This window comes from Pseudophryne corroboree, chromosome 5, assembly GCF_028390025.1.
Source record: "Pseudophryne corroboree isolate aPseCor3 chromosome 5, aPseCor3.hap2, whole genome shotgun sequence".
NCBI classification, from domain to species: Eukaryota; Metazoa; Chordata; class Amphibia; order Anura; family Myobatrachidae; genus Pseudophryne; species Pseudophryne corroboree.
The window spans coordinates 412651474-412675486 of NC_086448.1; the positions used below are offsets into that span (position 1 = coordinate 412651474).

General features: G+C 44.5%; 1 protein-coding gene and 1 long non-coding RNA gene across 2 annotated transcripts in view; one reads left to right on the top strand and one right to left on the bottom strand.

Annotated features, from left to right (window-relative positions):
- Positions 1 to 23438, top strand: LOC134929075 (uncharacterized). Its single transcript, XR_010178258.1, has 2 exons — positions 1 to 115; positions 23125 to 23438. It is a non-coding gene; the product is annotated as an uncharacterized LOC134929075 (long non-coding RNA).
- Positions 1 to 24013, bottom strand: part of RECK (reversion inducing cysteine rich protein with kazal motifs) — a 424990-nt gene that overhangs the window by 385297 nt on the left and 15680 nt on the right. The gene's annotated exons all lie outside the window — the stretch shown is intronic.

Sequence of the window (24013 nt, forward strand, 5' to 3'; positions counted from 1 at the left end):
TCAAACAGAGAGCCAAACAGCTTACACGAGAGGAGATGTGTACCACATATGGCAGCATGGTGGAGACAATTGTGTGCCCAAAAGATAAAGGGAAAAACAAGCTTTGAAGTTGAAAGTAAGATTTAAATTGAAGCTAAATGATTTGCAAATGCATTTTCTAACACAAGAGATGAATTAAAATAATATAAGAAACTAGACATGGTTTTCTAGTACAATCAAAAAGGGTGACACGTGCTGTGCACACAAATTTTATAGTTAGGAACATTTCATAGTTTCCCTCCAGCATTTGCTAAAAGGGTAGGTGTGAAAAAAAGAAAGGGGTGTGACTTGATTATGTTTGTGCCACCAAGTTGGCAGGGAAGTGGCAAGATGATGCTGATTGCACCAAAATGCTTCCTGCCCAGTTCCCACTCCCATTTTGTAGGCTGTTAAGCCTCATTGAAGCAGGTTTGTCTGCTTCTTTGGGATTTCAGGAGATTTTATCCTAAACAAGAGTCTCCCAGATATCCTGGGACCTAGTTATCAAATAATATTTGCATGGTATCGCCCAAAAACATCAATTTTTGGGGGTACCCACAAATATTAAGTATACCCTGAATGTAACATGTAACCTGTATCTTTCAATATCTGCATGGGTCCACCCATTTCTGACAGCATAAACAGCGCCCATAGGTTTCTATAGAGGCTACTAGTTTGTCAGCTGCTAGGTTCCTTTGAGGTCCGGAGATTGGACCTGGCATCAGAGCCCAGAGCCATCATCAGGGTGGGACTGCATGGACTTCAGTTCTGGGCCCAGACAGAAAGGGGGCCCGGGTGGCAGTGGTGTAGATTAGCTCTGCTACACCAGTGTTGTAGCTAGCGCACCAGCAGGCAGCGGCCATGTAGAGACAGGGACAGCACCAGCTCCCATTGCATACCTCCCAACTTTTAGTGGCACAGTCACGTTTTTTTGGAACTGTCCCGCTGTCCCTCCCACGGGCTGCAGTTTCCTGTGGTGGTGAAGGGAGGAGTTGGACTTCTGTCACTTGCTGCTTTGCTTAGTGCAGAGCAGAGCAACAGTGAATAGATGCTGTGCACATGCATTTATTCACGGGAAACAGAGTGACTGGGGGCACGCCAGCAGCTCACAAAGTGCTGGCCATGACTCCACTGTGTCAAAAATGGGTGGCATGGCTGCTGATAGCGGAATTCCCGAAAAGCCATTCCCCCTTTTTCACAGGCTACACCCCTTTTCAGATGCACCAAGTACCGCATTCGGAGCTGCAGATGTTGCATGGCATGCAACTGGCTCACAGCCAGAGTCACATTAGAAATGCCTCTGGTGCTGTACCTGCCTCTAAAGGCTGCTGCTGCCGGTGCGCTAGCTGCAACACTGGTGGCTGGAGCTATTAACACCACTGCCATCCGGGCCCCATAGCTGCTGCTGTGGATGGAGATGATCGAGAAATAGGATATTACTAGAGGTAGTATTAATATACCTGGAGGTGTTGCTGGAGTGTCCTGCATATAGGGGTGAGGGCAGTATGTGGACTGTCCTGCAGAGTGGGGTAAAAGCAGTATGAAGGGATGTCTTGCAGAATGGAGTCATGGCATAATGTGTGGTGTACCGCAGTATATGCTAGTGTATGGCGGAATGGAGTAAGGACAGAAACAAAGTGGGATAATGCATGCTAAGGACACTGCTATGTGGAATAATGTGTACTAAGGGCACTGCAATGTGCCATAATGCATACTAAGGACACTGCACTGTGGCATAATGCATACTAAGGGCACTGCATGGTGCCATAATGCATACTAAGGGCAGTGCAATGTGGCATCATGTGTAAAGGGCACTGCAATGTGGCATAATACCAACTAAAGGCACTGCAATGTGGCATAAGGCGTACTAAGGGCACTGCAATGGGGCAAAATGCATACTAAAGACACTGCATGGTGCCATAATGCATACTAAGGGCAATGCAATGTGGCATCATGTGTAAAGGGCACTGCAATGTGGCATAATACCAACTAAGGGCACTGCAATGTGGCATAAGGCGTACTAAGGGCACTGCAATGAGGCATAATGCATACTAAGGGCACTGCATGGTGCCATAATGCATAATAAGGGCAGTACAATGTGGCATCATGTGTAAAGGGCACTGCAATGTGGCATAATACCAACTAAGGGCACTGCAATGTGGCATAATGCGTACTAAGGGCACTGCAATGGGGCATAATGCATACTAAGGGCACTGCAATATGGAATCTGACTTTTTCAATCTTATTTTATGTGGATTTGGCTTTTTCAATGTATTTTATGTGGATCCAGCTTTTTGTGTGTATATGTAGAATATATGTGGCTTTCCCTATGTATTTAGTGTAGATTCTGATTTTCTGTGTATGTGTGTGAATTTAAAGCCGTTTTAGCTCCTATATTTCCATATTGATATAGTTTCATAAATTATATGATAGATTGATAGATTAACGCTATAATACCCACCGCCACACCCCAAACTTTGAATTTTTTTTAAACTGGTTTAGTTGCTGTCCAACCCCTGCTGTGGCTCCACCCACAGCTTCAGCACCCCTGCTTCCCACCTTTCCCCCGAGAGGTGTCCTGCCCATTTTTTTAGTCCGGGGCCCCACAATTTCTGATGGCATCCCTGGCAGAGTCGCTGTAGCCTATGGGCTACACTTTGCAGAAATGACTGGTAGAGGAGTCCATGCTGCAACACCCTGATTCATCCACTTATGATTGCAGCCATCATCATTATCAGCATGCATACTCTCACTTATGCACAGACCACAATTACATCTACACAACCACAATGCGACCAGGCCACATTTATTCTTAGTGGAAAAGCACTATTACCACCCAGTGAAAGCTACTTAGCTGCAAATAGATATTCAGCTGAGTTCTGTGCTACTCCACAGAGATGTGTATCTATGCATCAACTCCCTGGTTCAAATGCACAGTGTGGAAAGTGCAGATACAGTATGGCTGCTTTGCATACGACTCTAAAACAAGCGGGTAGTGCAAAGCATATGGTGACTCAGTTTGTGCCAATATGGCATGTCCCATCCACCTTGCAGGTGAGAGCTCTACATGGAGAATTGCGTTCTCCTGGCAAATATGCTTTATGGCGTGTTCAAAATGTTGTAGTGCAAAATAGGTTACCCCAGTGGTACTCAAACTGTGTACCTAGGCACCCTGGTGTGCCTCTGGACTTTTGCAGGGGTGCTACGGGTTGGTAGTCCAGGACCAATCAAATTATTTTTCAGTCAATGAAATAGACAAAACCAGTGCTTGCAGCTTACATTCATTAAATATGTGGACAAACACAAGTGAATCCTGTACCTCACCACATAATTGACCCTAAGCATGACATAGAAACACAGTTTACGTGAATATTTCTTTCTGAATTTCTCAATAAGAAACTTTTGGCCTTGGGGTGCCGTGAAAAAAATTCTGATGCTCTAGGGCGCCGTGACTCAAAAAAGTAAGTGAACCATTGGGTTACCGACATCTTATTTTTAGTATGACATTCTCATGGGTTTGTTTTTATAAGCATACTGCAATGTTTGTGAAACAACTAATGGTAGTCTTAGAAAATAACTGGGTTTTTCAACAACTGTAATTACAGCACCATAATTTTGATCCTGCTACAGTACCAACTATCCACCCATTACGTCTAGTTCAGTTTGCTTACTATTTAACTACAGACACCTATTTATAACTACTGACACACAGCAGATGAACTGAAAGCAACATTCTAGAGCAGTACAGCAGGCTAAAGTCTACTATCTATTTATTTATTAACAGTTTCTTATATAGCGCAGCATATTCCGTTGCGCTTTACAATTACTAATTTAATACTGAATGTACAAATGTACATTGAATGTACGATAAAAGTAGACTAAAAATAATTATATTAACTTTATTCTGCACATTAAAAACTACAATTCTCTTGATAGCTTTATGAAAATAGAACACTGGCTTTTAAGGGCCCCACATTTGAAAACATATATTTTTTATCTTGGTAAGTTTGCAGACTAATCAGGTGTAGGAACATTCCACATGTGTAAAACTGGAAAACTGATTATTGTAAACAATTTCAAATCCAATTAACCTACCGGTATGTTTTTGGATTGTGGGAGGAAACTGGAATACCTGGAGGTAACACACACAAATGCGTACACTGTCTAAACATTGCCTTGGTGGAAATCTAATTCAGGAACTCAGTGATGTGAGGCAGTAAAACTAAAGGCCCATACACACTAGACGAGAAAGTAAAAGATATCGCTCAGAAGGACGGATCTGAGCGAGATCTTTTACAATCTCGTCTAGTGTGTACACTCAATGACCCCCTCCCTCGTCTGAACATGTACAGACGAGGGAGGCCCTTGTTAACAACAGCCATGCTGCAGATGCAGCATAGGCGTCGTTTCCCCCGCCGCCCCCTTCCGTTGCTCCCTTCCCTGCTGGTATCGACAAGTGTGTATGCACTTGCCGATGCCGGCACTCGTTTAGTGTGTATTGTCTTTACCACTATGCCAACTGCACGGTTGTCTCCTTCTGTCCACACCTTCTCAACGAGCTGTTCACAACCTTCCAGCATTGCAGAACTGCCCTCCAGCGGGCTCTACTATTGTATTCAACCTTCATGCCCTAGTTTGATATAGAATCAAGGGCAATTTTGAATAGAAGGGAATTAGGTAATATTTGGACTGCAAAGTATTTAAGATGACATTGAACTAAGACTGATCTGATAGTCCTTCCATCCTCCTGAATAGCCTCACCTCCATCAATTTAACTATTCATTGACAACACCACCATCTCTTCTAGGCTGCAAGTGCGCTATGTTTGAGTTATCTTCAAGCCACACGTTGAATACCTTTCAGTGTTGCTGTTTCCACCTCAGAAATATCTAATGTATAAGACCATTTCACAACATGTAGGCAACTAAGATACTCATTGATTTAAAAAAAAAAAAAACAGTGTAGGTCAGCAAAGACTGAAAACTAATGTAAATTTAGAGTTAAAAAAGGGGGTCTATGTACTAAGCCTCGATGAGAGAGAGAGTGGATGGAGATGAAGTACCAGCCAATATGTTCCTAACTGCAATGTTACAGGCTGTGCTTGAAAAATGACAGTTAGGAGCTGGTTGGTTGGTAAAAACCCAAACCATACCTCCAGGCTATGTCAGAACTACATTTCAGGAAAGGAGCAAGGTAGGCTTCAAATCACAGAATGGCCATCAGAGTCTCCAGACAGAAACCCCATCAAGCTGGTTTGGGATGAGCTGGACAGAATGGTGAAATTGAAGCAACCTACAAGTGCAACAAATTTGCGGGAGCTTCTGCTGCATTGTTGGGAAGAACTTCCCAAACATTATTTGATTTCCATGTCAGAAAGAAAGCCACAAGTAAGTTCAACACAGTATCGGCACCAGGTTTTCTCGCATCGAGTATGAGAATTTTTGTAGTGCACACCCACCATTTGCCCACACAGGGAAAAAATATGCACATGATAATTTCCGGACATGACCTGTCCGTGATTACAAAGGCTCCAGACTCCAAACAGATGTCCAGATTTCCAAGCTGTCCAAAGTAATTCCAGAAGTCTGGCAACCCTATGCAAACAGTGTGTACAGAAGATGGGCAAGAGGATGTCAATAGGGGACTCATCAGTACTAATATAAATAACTGTAACAATGTCCCATATACACTGTAGCATGACCCTGTATATACAACGGTAACATTATCCCATATATATACCTGTAACACAATTGCATGTAGCATCATCACATATTCACATCTGTAACAATATTTCATATACATACCTAGAACTCTTTTGCATATACATAACTATAACATGCACTTGTAACACTATCCTGTATACATATACCTGTAACATTATCTCACTTATATACCTGTAACATTTCATGTACACACCTGTAACACTCTCACATATACACCAGTAACACTATTATCATGAATCAAGAACACTAACTCACATACACAACTGTAACACTAACCTGTATTAAAACTGGTAAAAAAAAGTGTCAGATATAAATCTTTTAACACTATCCTGTATAAAAACCTGTAACACTGTTTCACATATTAATGCTATAATGTAGGTACATATTTATATTAGTGATGAGCGGGTTCGGATCCTCACGATCCAAACCCGCCCGAACTTCACCTTTTTTTTCACGGGTCCGAGCAACTCGGATCTTCCCGCCTTGCTCGGTTAACCCGAGCGCGCCCGAACGACATCATCCCGCGGTCGGATTCTCGCGAGATTCGTATTCTATATAAGGAGCCGCTCGTCACCGCCATTTTTCACTCGTACATTGGAAATGTTAGGGAGAGGACGTGGCTGGCGTCCTCTCAGTTTCTATGTTCAGTGGGCTGCAAATTGTGCTGCAAATATCTGTGCTCAGTGTGCTGCAAATATCTGTGCTCAGTGTGCTGCAAGTGCAAATATCTACGTTCTCTGCCTGAAAAACGCTCCATATCTGACTGTGCTCAGTGTGCTGCAAATATCTGTGCTCAGTGTGCTAATTGCTTTATTGTGGGGACTGGGGACCAGCAGTATTATATAGTAGGAGGACAGTGCAGAGTTTTGCTGACCAGTGACCAGTGACCACCAGTATTATACGTTCTCTGCCTGAACAACGCTCCATATCTGTGCTGCATTGTAGTCAGTAGCGGATCTTGCCACGGGCAAGCAGGACTTTTGCCCGGGGCGCCGCCTTCCGGAGGGCGCAGGGCGCCATCCGGAGCGCGCCGCACCAGGGCAAGATCCGCTGCTGCTGTGTGCCCCCCGCTGTCCCCCTGCTGCCGATGGCCGCTGCCCCCCCGCTGCTGCTGTGAAGGGAAACTAGACGCGTACGCGTCTAGTTTCCCTTCGTGGAGAGAACCTTTGCTGTGCGGTGCGCGATGATGTCATCGCGCAGCACACATCATTTCAGTCTGTACATGGGGCGTAAATGACCACGCCCCCTGTATGAAACCACGCCCCCTATTGCCGCCCGGGGCGAACAGAGCGCCAGAACCGGCCCTGATTGTAGTATATAGTAGGAGGACAGTGCAGAATTTTGCTGACCAACAGTATAACTATGGGGGTAATTCTGAGTTGATCGCAGCAGCAAGAAAGTTAGCAATTGGGCAAAACCATGTGCACTGCAGGTGTGGCAGATATAACATTTGCAGAGAGAGTTAGATTTGGGTGGGTTATTTTATTTCTGTGCAGGGTAAATACTGGCTGCTTTATTTTTACACTGCAAATAAGATTGCAGATTGAACACACCACACCCAAATCTAACTCTCTCTGCACATGTTATATCTGCCTCCCCTGCAGTGCACATGGTTTTGCCCAATTGCTAAAAGAATTCCTGCTGCGATCAACTTGGAATTACCCCCAATATATATAGCAGTACGGTACAGTAGTCCACTGCTCTACCAACCTCTGTGTCGTCAAGTATACTATCCATCCATACCTGTGGTGCATTTCAGTTTTGCACAGTTTGCTGACCACCAGTATATACTATATAGCAGTACGGTACAGAAGGCTACTGCTCTACCTACCTCTGTGTCGTCAAGTATACTATCCATCCATACCTGTGGTGCATTTCAGTTTTGCACAGTTTGCTGACCACCAGTATATACTATATAGCAGTACGGTACAGAAGGCCACTGCTCTACCTACCTCTGTGTCGTCAAGTATACTATCCATCCATACCTGTGGTGCATTTCAGTTTTGCACAGTTTGCTGACCACCAGTATATAATATATAGCAGTATGGTACAGTAGGCCACTGCTCTACCTACCTCTGTGTCGTCAAGTATACTATCCATCCATACCTGTGGTGCATTTCAGTTTTGCACAGTTTGCTGACCACCAGTATATACTATATAGCAGTACGGTACAGTAGGCCACTGCTCTACCTACCTCTGTGTCGTCAAGTATACTATCCATCCATACCTGTGGTGCATTTCAGTTTTGCACAGTTTGCTGACCACCAGTATATACTATATAGCAGTACGGTACAGTAGGCCACTGCTCTACCTACCTCTGTATCGTCAAGTATACTATCCATCCATACCTGTGGTGCATTTCAGTTTTGCACAGTTTGCTGTCCACCAGTATATAATATATAGCAGTACGGTACAGTAGGCCACTGCTCTACCTACCTCTGTGTCGTCAAGTATACTATCCATCCATACCTGTGGTGCATTTCAGTTTTGCACAGTTTGCTGTCCACCAGTATATAATATATAGCAGTACGGTACAGTAGGCCACTGCTCTACCTACCTCTGTGTCGTCAAGTATACTATCCATCCATACCTGTGGTGCATTTCAGTTTTGCACAGTTTGCTGTCCACCAGTATATAATATATAGCAGTATGGTACAGTAGGCCACTGCTCTACCTACCTCTGTGTCGTCAAGTATACTATCCATCCATACCTGTGGTGCATTTCAGTTTTGCACAGTTTGCTGTCCACCAGTATATAATATATAGTAGTACGGTACAGTAGGCCACTGCTCTACCTACCTCTGTGTCGTCAAGTATACTATCCATCCATACCTGTGGTGCATTTCAGTTGTGCGCAGTGTATATAGTAGTAGGCCATTGCTATTGATATATTACTTGCATATAATTCCACACATTAAAAAATGGAGAACAAAAATGTGGAGGGTAAAATAGGGAAAGATCAAGATCCACTTCCACCTCGTGCTGAAGCTGCTGCCACTAGTCATGGCCGAGACGATGAAATGCCATCAACGTCGTCTGCCAAGGCCGATGCCCAATGTCATAGTAGAGAGCATGTAAAATCCAAAAAAATAAAGCTCAGTAAAATGACCCAAAAATCTAAATCAAAATCGTCTGAGGAGAAGCGTAAACTTGCCAATGTGCCATTTACGACACGGAGTGGCAAAGAACGGCTGAGGCCCTGGCCTATGTACAAGTCTAGTGGTTCAGCTTCACCTGAGGATGGAAGCACTCATCCTCCTTCTAGAAAACTTAAAAGAGTTAAGATGGCAAAAGCACAGCAAAGAACTGTGCGTTCTTCTAAATCACAAATCCCCAAGGAGAGTCCAATTGTGTCGGTTGCGATGCCTGACCTTCCCAACACTGGACGGGAAGAGGTTGCGCCTTTCACCATTTTCACGCCCCCTGCAAGTGCTGGAAGGAGCACCCGCAGTCCAGTTCCTGATAGTCAAATTGAAGATGTCACTGTTGAAGTACACCAGGATGAGGATATGGGTGTTGCTGGCGCTGGGGAGGAAATTGACAAGGAGGATTCTGATGGTGAGGTGGTTTGTTTAAGTCAGGCACCCGGGGAGACACCTGTTGTCCGTGGGACGAATATGGCCATTGACATGCCTGGTCAAAATACAAAAAAAATCACCTCTTCGGTGTGGAATTATTTCAACACAAATGCGGACAACTGGTGTCAAGCCGTGTGTTTCCTTTGTCAAGCTGTAATAAGTAGGGGTAAGGACGTTAACCACCTAGGAACATCCTCCCTTATACGTCACCTGGACCGCATTCATCAGAAGTCAGTGACAAGTTCAAAAACTTTGGATGACAGCAGAAGCAGTCCACTGACCACTAAATCCCTTCCTCTTGTAACCAAGCTCCTGCAAACCACACCATCAACTCCCTCAGTGTCAATTTCCTCCTTAGACAGGAAAGCCAATAGTCCTGCAGGCCATGTCACTGGCAAGTCTGATGAGTCCTCTCCGTCCTGGGATTCCTCCGATACATCCTTGAGTGTAACGCCTACTGCTGCTGGCGCTGCTGTTGTTGCTGCTGGGAGTCGATCGTCATCCCAGAGGGGAAGTCGGAAGACCACTTGTACTACTTCCAGTAAGCAATTGACTGTCCAACAGTCCTTTACGAGGAAAATTAAATATCACAGCAGTCGTCCTGCTGCAAAGCGGATAACTCAGGCCTTGGCAGCCTGGGTGGTGAGAAACGTGTTTCCGGTATCCACCGTTACTTCACAGGGAACTAGAGACTTGATTGAGGTACTGTGTCCCTGGTACCAAATACCATCTAGGTTCCATTTCTCTAGGCAGGCGATACCGAAAATGTACACAGACGTCAGAAAAAGAGTCACCAGTGTCCTAAAAAATGCAGTTGTACCCAATGTCCACTTAACCACGGACATGTGGACAAGTGGAGCAGGGCAGACTCAGGACTATATGACTGTGACAGCCCACTGGGTAGATGTATTGCCTCCTGCAGCAAGAACAGCAGCGGCGGCACCAGTAGCAGCATCTCCCAAATGCCAACTCGTTCCTAGGCAGGCTACGCTTTGTATCACTGCTTTCCATAAGAGGCACACAGCTGACAATCTCTTACGGAAACTGAGGAACATCATCGCAGAATGGCTTACCCCAATTGGACTCTCCTGGGGATTTGTGACTTCGGACAACGCCACCAATATTGTGCGTGCATTACATCTGGACAAATTCCAGCACGTCCCATGTTTTGCACATACATTGAATTTGGTGGTGCAGAATTATTTAAAAAATGACAGGGGCGTGCAAGAGATGCTGTCGGTGGCCCGAAGAATTGCGGGCCACTTTCGGCATTCAGCCACCGCGTGCCGAAGACTGGAGCACCAGCAAACAGTCCTGAACCTGCCCTGCCATCATCTGAAGCAAGAGGTGGTAACGAGGTGGAATTCAAACCTCTATATGCTTCAGAGGATGGAGGAGCAGCAAAAGGCCATTCAAGCCTATACATCTGCCTACGATATAGGCAAAGGAGGGGGAATGCACCTGACTCAAGCGCAGTGGAGAATGATTTCAACGTTGTGCAAGGTTCTGCAACCCTTTGAACTTGCCACACGTGAAATCAGTTCAGACACTGCTAGCCTGAGTCAGGTCATTCCCCTCATCAGGCTTTTGCAGAAGAAGCTGGAGACATTGAAGGAGGAGCTAAAACAGAGCGATTCCGCTAGGAATGTGGGACTTGTGGATGGAGCCCTTAATTTAGGATTCACTGGTGGTCAATCTGTTGAAATCAGAGCACTACATTTTGGCCACCGTGCTCGATCCTAGATTTAAAACCTACGTTGTATCTCTCTTTCCGGCAGACACAAGTCTGCAGAGGTTCAAAGACCTGCTGGTGAGAAAATCTTCAAGTCAAGCGGAACGTGACCCGTCAACAGCTCCTCCTTCACATTCTCCCGCAACTGGGGCTGCGAGGAAAAGGCTAAGAATTCCGAGCCCACCCGCTGGCGGTGATGCAGGGCAGTCTGGAGCGAGTGCTGACATCTTGTCCGGACTGAAGGACCTGCCAACGATTACTGACATGTCGTCTACTGTCACTGCATATGATTCTGTCACCATTGAAAGAATGGTAGAGGATTATATGAGTGACCGCATCCAAGTAGGCACGTCAGACAGTCCGTACGTATACTGGCAGGAAAAAGAGGCAATTTGGAGGCCCTTGCACAAACTGGCTTTATTTTACCTAAGTTGCCCCCCCTCCAGTGTGTACTCCGAAAGAGTGTTTAGTGCAGCCGCTCACCTTGTCAGCAATCGGCGTACGAGGTTACTTCCAGAAAATGTGGAGAAGATGATGTTCATCAAAATTAATTATAATCAATTCCTCCGTGGAGACATTCACCAGCAATTGCCTCCAGAAAGTACACAGGGACCTGAGATGGTGGATTCCAGTGGGGACGAGTTAATAATCTGTGAGGAGGGGGATGTATACAGTGAAAGGGGTGAGGAATCGGACGATGAGGAGGAGGTGGACATCTTGCCTCTGTAGAGCCAGTTTGTGCAAGGAGAGATTGATTGCTTCTTTTTTGGTGGGGGCCCAAACCAACCAGTCATTTCAGTCACAGTCGTGTGGCAGACCCTGTCGCTGAAATGATGGGTTTGTTAAAGTGTGCATGTCCTGTTTATACAACATAAGGGTGGGTGGGAGGGCCCAAGGACAATTCCATCTTGCACCTCTTTTTTCTTTCAGTTTTCTTTGCATCATGTGCTGTTTGGGGACTATTTTTTAAATCTGCCATCCTGTCTGACACTGCAGTGCCACTCCTAGATGGGCCAGGTGTTTGTGTCGGCCACTTGGGTCGCTTAGCTTAGTCACACAGTTACCTCATTGCGCCTCTTTTTTTCTTTGCATCATGTGCTGTTTGGGGACTATTTTTTTTGAAGTGCCATCCTGTCTGACACTGCAGTGCCACTCCTAGATGGGCCAGGTGTTTGTGTCGGCCACTTGGGTCGCTTAGCTTAGTCATCCAGCGACCTCGGTGCAAATTTTAGGACTAAAAATAATATTGTGAGGTGTGAGGTGTTCAGAATAGACTGGAAATGAGTGGAAATTATGGTTATTGAGGTTAATAATACAATGGGATCAAAATGACCCCCAAATTCTATGATTTAAGCTGTTTTTGAGGGTTTTTTGTAAAAAAAACACCTGAATCCAAAACACACCCGAATCCGACAAAAAAATTTCAGGGAGGTTTTGCCAAAACGCGTCCGAATTCAAATCACGGCCGCGGAACCGAATCCAAAACCAAAACACAAAACCCGAAAAATTTCCGGTGCACATCACTAATTTATATATATTATTTGTCAGTAACTTGTCACTAACTACTCCTACTGGTACCATTTTATCTGGGGATCATCCAGTGAGGATCAGGCCACACAACCCAGCACAGTAACAGCTGCAACCCAATTGAGCTCCCCAGCCGGCTCTCTCAACCCAGGTCTGGGGAGCTCAGGATCAGTGGCCACATACAGGCAGTGGCTTCATCAACAGATCCTGGACATTGCAGAGAACGATGTGTTATGGTTCCTGCACTGGCATCGCCTATGTCATCAGCTGGTGCGCTTTCTCTGGCGTGTTGGTTTTCAGAGGACTGAATGGTTGGCAAACAACTACTGATTAGTGTGAGACTAGTGGGGTGGCTCCCTTGTTTGGCAGCACCGCTGAAATGGCTTTCTAGCCGGCCCTAGTTCAGCTGTTATATCTGCAAAAAGTCGCTATATTCTAAGTAAAAAATGTAGATTACATTTTGTTAAACAAAATTATTTGTTCCTTGCTTTAATGTCAGAGAACAATGAGACATCAAATTATGTAAATTTCAATAAAAAATGGTAAAATGAGGGGTTTCTAAAACTCTTCAGATATTTGTATAGGAGAATATCCTTGAAGTCAAAGAATTAGCTAATTAACATTTTATTCAAATATAAGCAGTATAAGGAGCAAGAGCCTGCAAGAGAAGTGCCTTATGATGTTAGTAATAGCTTTATTCGCTGTTTGTATAAGTATCATATCAGTTTTATTATGAACATTTAAGTTCCAAGTCACCCTCCTAGCTCAAAATACAAAGCCTGAACCATGATTTAAAGTTAGAAAGGAGCGAAAAAACATCATTTAAATTAATGTGAGGACTTCATTATACAGGTTGAGTATCCCTTATCCAAAATGCTTGGGACCAGAAGTATTTTGGATATCGGATTTTTCCGTATTTTGGAATAATTGCACACCCTAATGAGATATCATGGTAATGGGACCTAAATATAAGCACAGAATGTATTTATGTTACATATACACCTTATACACACAGCCTGAAGGTCATTTTAGCCAATATTTTTAATAACTATGTGCATTAAACAAAGTTTGTGTACAATAAGCCAAACGAAAACAAAGGTTTCACTATCTCAGTCTCACTCAGAAAATTCCGTATTTCGGAATATTCCGTATTTAGGAATATTTAGATATGGGATACTTACTGCATAGCTGGTAAGGTGCAATGCACCTGGAGCCCTGTATTATGGTGGGTACACACTTAGCGATAAAGTAAACAACGGCACTCATTTTGACCCTTCCTGAGCAATGTCATTTACTATATTGACGTTGTTTACTATATGTGTATGTTGCCGACACCGAGCAATGTGCGGCCCCGCGGGTCGTTAACGACCCTCTGTGTCAGCCAGGCATGCAGCTCAATTTGGACTCATCGTCCAAAACTGCATTCTCCGTCCAGCCACGGCATGACGTCACTGTGCGATATCATTAGTGATATCGCAGAGTGTGTATGCCCGCGGTTCGGCGGCCCAGCCCGGGAGAGGAAACACTAAGCGATGTCGCTCACCGAGCACATCGCCTTGTGTGTACCCGTCTTAAGGCTTCCAAGTACAGATTTGTAAAACAAACAAAAAAAAATTTGATAATGTAAATAAATATTAAAAAAAAATAAGAAAAGACATTTGAATACAGGAAAAATAAATATTTGAATAATAAAATATGCTTTACTTGGCACTGCATCTCTTATCTAAAGGGACATGACCAGAACTGCTTAAATTACTTTCAATGGTTTACTGGCAGTTACGGAAAGGGGTTTCTAATTGCCTTTCAGAAGGTACAGTACATGCAATAGATGACGAGAGGTGGAACAAAAGAAAAAAATCTATAATATAGTGTACAGTACACTACCATACCTTGCAACATTTTGAAACAGGTACTCAGGAAAAGGGATGTGTGGTCTCAGTGCCCAAAAAGCCGTAATGTCCCGGCAAAACTCATAATGATGGTAGTCATGTGACTGATGCCGGAATCCCAGCGCCAGAACACCAACCTCTGACATCCTGAAGGTAAGTATTGGGGTGATGGGCCTGGGGGGCGCTAGGGTTAGGCACTAGGGAGGTAGCCTTAGATGACAACCCCACCCCAGCCCCCTACCCCCGAGTGAAACAAAATCCCAGATAAGCCAATGCATTGGATAAAAGTGGCTAATTGGATACCTCTCTAAAGGGCCCTACACATATCACGATGCGCCGCCGAGGTGCCCGACGGCCGATACGGCCGACGAGCGACCCAGCGGCGGGGGGGCAGTGACGGGGGGAGTGAAGTTTCTTCACTCCCCCGTCACGCGGCTGCATTGAAGTGCAGGCAAATATGGACGAGATCGTCCATATTGGCCTGCATGCACAGCCGACGGGAGACCAGCGATGAACGAGCGCGGGGACGCGCATCGTTCATCGATGGAGTCTCCACACTGAAAGATATGAACGAGTTCTCGTTCATTTATGAACGAGATCGTTCATATCTTTCAGAAAATCGGCCAATGTGTAGGGCCTATAAGTCATACATTTTAGGTATTAAAATAATCTTTCTATTTTCCCAACAAAATGATGCCATTTTTCTGCTTTTACATATTTAGGGAGACCCTGGGGCTGATAGTGTAGGTAGCTGCACATGACTACATGGCACTGGCCACATCCATACAGCACTGGTCACAGCTCCTCTACCTCTCACAACAGGCCCTTGATAATTTTTAGCAGGCCTGGGGATTCTTAACCTTTTTTGTGCCATGGACATTTTTATCAACCTAATAAAGCCTATGGACCCACTTCTTAGAGTAGGGGTGGGTAAAATACGGCCCGCGGGCCGCATCCAATCCTTCTCGACCAGCTGAGCTGCTTGTCATTGCGCTGCAGTACCTTAAAGCTGCCAGCGATCTTGAGGAAATCTTGGTCGCGATCTCGTGGCCGCGTCACGTGATGCGGCACATCAACTGCCATTTCATCAGGCGAAGAGCAGTGTTGGGGGCAGGCAGTGTTGGGGGCAGCCCAGATAGTGGATGCGGGCAGCACACAGCAAGCCAGAGCCGGCCATAGGCATAGGCAAACTAGGCAATTGCCTAGGGCATTTGATAGGCCTAGGGGCATCAGCAGCTTCTGCTGATTAAAATGATATGCGGCATGCCTATATTCTGTGTGTAGCATTTCATATGCAGATACAGCCACAGTCTCACACAGTATATAGGCATGCTGCATATAATTTTAATCAGCAGAAGCAGCTTGTGCATCCTAGCCACATAGCAATGAAAATAAGATGCATTTTCATAAAAAAGGTGCCCGACGTTAGCATTGAGGCAAGATTTATGAGGACACATCTGTATCCAAGCAGAGGCAGAGGTCACAGTGTTAGTGGCAGTGTGATTGCTGTATGCATGTGAGTGGGTTGGTTGTACAGTAGAGTTCGGAATATGTGTAAGGAGCATTATGTGTGTCATGTAAAAATGCATTAATAATGTGCAACATATGTGTAAGGGGCACTATATGTGTCATTATGTGTATAAGGGCATTAATAATGTGCGGCATATGTGTAACAGGGTACTACTGTATGTGTGTCATTATGTGTATAGGGGCACTAATAATGTGCAGCAAATGTGTAGGGGGCACTATGTGTGTCATTTTGTGTATAAGGTCATTAATAATGTGCGGCATATGTGTAAGGGACATTATGTGTAAAAGGGCATTAATAAAGGTTGTCATAATGTGTAAGGCGCATTATGTTTATAAGGACATTAATAATGTGTCTCATATGTGTAAGGGGCATTACTGTGTGGAATTATGTGTATAAGTGCATTACTAATGTGTGGCATTATGTGTATAAGGTGCTCTACTATGTGGCGTTGCATATAGAAAGGGCACTACTGTGTTGTCTAATGTGAATAAAGAGCAATAGTGTGTGGTGTAATTTGAATAAGGAGCAATTCAGTGTGATGTAATGTGAATAAGGGGCTCTACTGTGAGGTGTAACGTTTAAGGTAAAGTGATACTACTGTGGGATGTAATATGAATTCTGGACACTATCGCATGATCAAATGTGAATAAAGTTGCAGTACTGTGTGGCGTAATTGGAATTGGGGTTACTATTGTGGGGCAATGCCCCTTGCCAGCAAAAACACACCCCTTTTTGGGCTGTGCGCAAAATGTGCAAACTGTTCCTATTTAAAATATAGGGGGTACGTACAAACCCCAAAATAAGGACTGCTATGGGTGAAGGGTGATGGTGCTGGGAAAGAGGTGCAAAGTCAGAGGCGGAACCAGGGGTTGTGCTAGGGGGCACCAGCCAAAATCTTGCCTAGGGCATCATATTGGTTAGGGCCGGCTCTGCAGCAAGCAGCGGGAAGCTTGAGCATGGCACATAAGGTAGACCTTTTTCTATTAATTTCTGTTTCTGTTTGCCATGCTTCAGCGAGGTAGCTTTTGTCAAGGAGGAGGAAGCTGGTAATTTGGTCCAAGGGGGAGTAGGGTGGGGAGCTGTTAATTGTTAGTGACAAATAGATGGAATCCTTTAGGTCCAGCGCCAATAAACCGCTGTTGCTTCCCTAAGGTGTTACAGATCAGCCTCTCTGTTTTAATATTCACAATTTTCATAATGCGAGCTGGTAATTGTGTCTAGGGAGGGAAGCTGGTAATTTTGTCCTTGAAGCGGGAGGATGCGGAGCTGGTAATTGTGTCCAGGGGAAAAGGGGGAGCTGGTAACTGTAAAAAGGTGCCGGGATCCCGAGCGCCGGTATATCATAGTACTCTCGGTTTTGATACCTGACTATTCGATATTGGTGTCAGTAGGTAATGTGTGTAAGGCTCCGTACCTTATTATTATTATTATCAGTTATTTATATAGGGGGTAATTCCGAGTTGATCGCAGCAGCAAGTTTGTTAGCAATTGGGCAAAACCATGTGCACAGCAGGGGGGGCAGATATAACATGTGCAGAGAGAGTTAGATTTCACAAATTTCACAAACACACCCAGCGTTTGCCCAACCACTCCCCCATTTCTCCAGCCACTCCTGCGTTTTGCAACTCGAACGCCTGCGTTTTTCCGCACACTCCCATAAAACGGCCATTTTCCGCCCAGAAAAACCCACTTCCTGTCAATCACACTACAATCAGCAGAAAAAACTTTGTTACTCCGTGAGTAAATTACCAAACTTTTGTGCTAATTTACTTGGCGCAGGCGCTCTGCGTACATTGCGCATGCGCAGTTTGCGACTAATCGCTCCGTAGCGAAAAAAAATAACGAGCGAACAACTCGGAATCACCCCCCCTGTCTTAGAGTAACATAAGTGCAAAAAAAAAAAATGCAAGGATTATAAAAGAAACCAATTATACTGATATTCAGGTTTCAAAATATTAACAAAACTGTTTGTGTAGTTTATTATAGTTAAAGTTTCTGTACAGTTTATTTTTTAAGGGCTTATTAATGCTTCTCGAATAAGAACATTAAACTGCTAATTAAATTGTGTTTCACAACATAACGCATGTACAACATACCTGTACAATAAATTGAATTTTCTTGTTTTGATGGAGTTTATTGGTCGATGGGAGTTGTTCAGAGATGAAAGCAGGTGATCGCATACACAGCCAGATCTGCGTTCATCTCTGCACATGCTGGGGGCCATCCAGCACAGGGCAAGACCGTCTAGCATGTGTGAGGCCGCCCAACCCCCTCCCCCACGTGCGCGTTCGCATCTATCGGATCTAAGGTTGACCCCTGGCAGCGCAGCCCAGCTGGCAGTAAGTGGTAATCTTTATTTTCAAAGCAACTGCATGTTACATCACGCAGCCACCCCGAAAACGGTGCTGGCCCACCCCGAAAACGGTGCTGGCCCACCCTCACAACGCCGCGTCGCTGCTCCACGAATACCCGCTGTCAATCAAATTACGGTTGCATCCATGACTGATGCAACCGCAATGTGTATGTCTGCGCTGCCACAAGCAAACTGCTCTGCACGCCGCAAATTACCTCCAATAATCCTGATTTGCAAAAATATATTGATGCAAATATAATGAAAGCTTTCAAAGCTTACTTTACAACTTCAGAAACACTCAATGGTCCGTATTGAATTCTTTTCACTCCCTTCCACACCTGTTATGTTTCTGCTAACAGGCATGGCATAATCATTTCAGCTCGCTACCCCTGGGGTAGCAAGGGTGCCCAACCCTTTATGCAGCTATACCTGATTGCTATGGGCGCGACATGCGCGATAATGGAGATCACTTTAGAAAGGAGATTGGGCATGATATATCATTTGAATACCGCCCAATGTGTCAATCTTTGGCTAGATCAGTGGTTCTCAAACTGTGTGTTGTGGCACCCTGGGGTGCCTCGGGACACTTTCACTGTGTGTTGTGGCACCCTGGGGTGCCACAGGTTGGTGGTCCAGGACCAATTCAAATTATTTATGGTCAGTGTAATAAACAAACCAGTGCTGGTGGCTGCCAGTCATAACATATGTGGACAAAGTGAAGCAAAACTTGTCCCTCACCACACAATTGAACCTAATGATACATATAAACACAATTTACTTACATTTTTCTTTCTAAATTTCTCAATAAGAAACTTTTGGCCTAGGTGTGCCGTGAAAACATTTTTGATACTCTAGGGCACTGTGATTCAAAAAAGTTTGTGAACCACTGGGCTAGGGGGGTGATTCACTCCTGATTGCTGGTGTGCATTTTCGCACAGCTGGCAATCAGGTACTAACTGCGCATGCGTATGCACCGCAATGCTAACATGCGTCAGACAGCAACAAAGAGCATCGCCGGTCAGCGACAGGATGGTGCGAAAAATCAGATCGCACGGACATTCACAAGGTGATTGATAGGAGGAAGCTGTTTGTGGGTGGTGACTGACCATTTATTGGTAGTGTCCGGAGAAACACAGATGTGCCTAAGTGTTTTCAGGGTGGGTGTCTGACGTCAGCTCTGGCCCTGATCAGCCTGATGTGATTGCACTGGAGCAGTAAGTCCTGGGCTGCGCAGAGACTGCACAAAGTGGATTTTAGCAGCTCGGCGTACACATAGGGCTGCACACTTGCACGGCTAATATACACTCCCCCTGGAGGCAGAGACTAGCTGAACGCAGGACAGCAAAATTAGCAGCCCAGCAAACAGGCCTGAATCACCCACAAGGCTTACCTCCCAACTGTCCCGATTCCAGCGGGACAGTCCAGCTATACAGACACTGTCCCACCCGCGGGTTGCAGTGTCCTGCGGGCGGGGTGAGGGGGGACAGTTGGGGGAGCCTTTGATCACACGCTGCTCTGCTCCGCAAAGCAGCGAGTAATCTCTGAATACATGCTGTGCGCACGCGCACAGCATGTATTCACTGTTAGGAGGGGAGCAGGAGGCTGCCCAGCTGCTCAGGGAGCGCTGGGCACACCCCCAAAATAAAGAAAAGCAGGTAGGCGCCACCCATCGGAGGCCATGCCTCTACCATCCGTGGTCACGCCCGCTTTTCAGGACGCGGGCAGCTGAGCCACACGAGGGTCCCGATTACAGGCATGGAAAAGTTGGGAGGTATGCCCAAGGTCATTATCTTCAAAACAGTTTTTATCAGACAGAAAAGTATTGCAGATACATAGTTCAATTTTAATGAACAAAAAATCAAGAAAAACAAATATCAAGAAAAAAATAACTTTCAAAACAGTTCTGAAGCGTTTCCTGGACCACAGATATCTGTTTTAAAAGAAATTATTAGAGAATTATGTATCTTAACTCCATCTTTACTAAGCACTTCCTCCAGGATTTGAAAGTTTGCCAGGATGTTGGCCTCTATTGTCTTCTTCTGTATTGGCAGCTCTGCTATAAATCTTGTAATTTTTCAGTAGCGTCCCATGGATAAAGGGAGTTATTCAGAGTTCTTTGCAGTTTTTGCTGCTGCTCTGTGCTGCTCTGTGATCGCTACACAAAACAGGGCATTCACTTTTTATTTACACTCATTTATTTATTTATATTATTATATATAGTGCACACATATACTGCCGCGCTTTACAGAGAATATATGGCAGTCCCTGCCAAACCATATGTACATACAACCACATTCACGCTAGGGTTCATTTTTATTGGGAGCCAATTAAACCTAAAAATATATTTTTGGATTGTGGGAGGAAACCGGAGTACCTTGAGGAAACCCACGCAAGCACCAGGAGAATATGCAAACTCCACACAGTTATGGCCATGTTGGGGATTGAACCCATGACCTCAGTGCTGTGAGACAGTAATGCTAACCATTACACCATCCGTGCTGCCCCCATCCCATCTGTCGTCTCTGCTATGTGTTTCTGTTAGGGAGGAGGTGTGCGGGAATCAAGGGGGGACTCTCAGTACTCTTGTCCCTTGCTTAGTCTGGCAGCCATGGAGATCCAGTCAGCTTCAGCGGCATTTAAAATGTATTGCCGGCCGCCAGCTAATCGGAGCTGGTGGTCCGGCAGCCAATCAGAAAAATGACCGCAGCAGCAGCAGCTCCTGATTGGCTGCTGGAGCGCAAGCTCAGATTGGCTGGCGGTCGGGTTGCATTTGAATGCCACGGGCGCTGTCTGACTGTGATTCCATGGCTGCCAGACTAAGCACTACTGTATGCACACATTTAAATGCCGCCGGCAATGTCACTGGCTCACTGCTCACACACTAGGCTGAGCCTCTGCTCCCCACCAACTGTCCCTCACTCCTACGTGCACACACCCTCTCCTTACTCCCTATACTGATTTTTTGTGCTCTACACCTATCCTTACTGCACCCTATACCCTTCCTTTCTGCTCCCCACACCCTTTTTTACTGCTCCCTACAACCTTCCTCATTGCCTCCCACCCTATTCCCCCTGTCCCCTACACAGATCCATTCTGCACACTACACCCATTGTTACTATTCCCTAAACTACTGCTCTCACACTCTCCAGCATGCTCACTACACTGATCAATACAGGTCTCCTTGCAATGGTCAGAGCAGCCAGTGACAGGGACCTCTCTCCAGTGAGAGAGTTATGAGAGAGACCACAGTCTGTAAGAGGGGCTCTGTTTCACCCACCCAGCACTGCCCATCTACCACCTCCCTAACTGTGAGGGACCTGGAGGTAAGATGCCCTTCATGTGAATCTGGCTTTTTAAAAAAAAAAATTTTTTTTTTTTTTAGTACTGGCTCTCAGGCCCTAGCTTTTTTAGTGTTTTAATGTGGATGTATATATGTGTGAGTGTGTTGCTTTCCCTATCTATTCAGTATATATTCTGGTGTTTCTGTAGTGTTTACCTAATACATACCCCCAAAGCCCAAACTTTGACATTCTTTTTATATTTTCAGTATAACATTTTTATTGATGCATTGCTTCACAGTACAATATTATTCACATTACCAGTTATAGGTTTCAGATACATACAATTAGCATAGCATGTTGAGTATAACAACAACTGGATCGTTTATGGATGACCTCATATATAACATTAAGTCTCGACAAGGAACAATGTCATATACATTCTGTTTTCCCTCATGTATCGTTTAAATTAGATATATTATAATTTATATAACAAAACAAAACGCTAGTCTAGTTGTTTCGGAGATATGAGGAGGCTGGGGCCCCACGACACCACCAACACTTAATTGTCTAATACTATAGGAGGGTCCCCTATTGCTATTCTTGTCTCATACCAATTAGTGGTTTTTAATGAGTTTTTAATTCTGTTTTGGAAGTCCACGGGTAGGGTAGCAATATAACTCTCCCAGGAATCGAAAAATCGCCCCACCAATTTGTCATTTTGTAGGGTGGTTTCTAACCATTGCATCTGAAATAAATGATGTAGTTTCCCCTTAAACAAAATTAGAGTGGGAGGATCTCTAAGGAACCAAGATTGCAAAATTGCCTTACGTGCAGGCGCACTAATTGCCATTAGCAACCTTTTACATCCCTTTGTTATTCTCTGTCCATCCGGAGTTATCCCAAAGATTGCCCATTCTGCCGTGAAAGGAATAAAATTTTATTAACTGCTCCGTTACATATTGTCTTACCTGAAGCCAAAAACGACGGATTCATGGACACGACCAAAAACAAAGTATTAGATCCGCATTAGGCGTATGACATTTCAGACATCTGTCATACCCGCCTTATATTGTTTATACGGGGAGAAATATGCCCTGTGGACATTAGTGTAAAACATCTCTTGATATTGTGCCGAAGGCAGTCATTTACAAGACTTAAGTAAACTGTTAAGCAGTAACTCACATGTAAGCTCAGGAAAATCTGACATCCATTACTGTATCCCTGATTGTGATCGAGAGTGGTCTGTCTGATTGTTAAGTAAACTATAATGTATAGATAAGGCTTTCTTTGTGGCCAGTGGGGTTCTTAGAAGGACATCTAGATCATTAGTTAAGTCTGCCTCCGACAGAGCATTAAGTACCGAGCTGGTATAGTGCTGCATCTGGAGAAATGCTAGCGGGTATCTATGAATAAATGGATAAGTCTCCTGTGCTTGTGCGAATGTTATTGGTTTCCCGTTTCCCATATTAACTATGTTTCTTATATCTGTCAGGCCTTCACTATGGAACATCTTAAATGGAAAGTCCGCCTCCCCATGCTGGAATTCGTTATTGTCAAGAAACGTCAGATATAAAGACTTGTGCCCCCCTAAATTTCTATAATGTCTAAGAACATGCCAGAGGCGATAGACTGTCCACAAAAGGGGATTGTCTTTCAACTCCTGATCGAATTCCGCCTCTACACCATGGAGGAAAGTTATCAGATTTTTTATCTTTATAAATTGTGCCTCCAGTTGAGTATTAGCATATGTATCACTGTCATTTAACTAGTCTCTCAGAAATCTCAATAAAGATGCATTATTATAAAGCTGGATGTTTGGAAAATGTATTCCTCCATTAGCTTTTGTTTGTTGTAATTAATGCATGGCTATAAGAGGTCTTTTCCCTTTACATATAAATTGCCTGAACAATTTAGTTATGTTTGTTAGGTCTGTTCTACTGATTAGTACTGGTAGTAATTGCAAAATGTATAGTAGTCTTGGGAATGTGCACATCTTAATCAGATTAGCCCTCCCTAAATAAGAGAGCATCAAATGCTTCCAGCCTTCCAGTTCCTTTGCCATTGAGTCTATCGCCTCCTTTACATTCATTCTATATAAGTCCGAGGGGTATTTTGGGAGCATAATGCCCAAATATGTCATATATGTATTTGCCCATTTTATAGATACAGGTATCTGTCTTCCCCACCCTGGACTCCTTTTTCCGTTTTTTAAATATAGTCTTACAGATTTGGATAGGTTGACCTGAAAACCTGATATTTTTCCAAAATTGTCTAATAAATCCAAAATATCCTGTAGCGATTCCTTGGGATTCCCAATATATACTAGAACGTCATCAGCGAATGCTGGTAGTTTTATTTATTTTTCCCCTATTGAGATACCT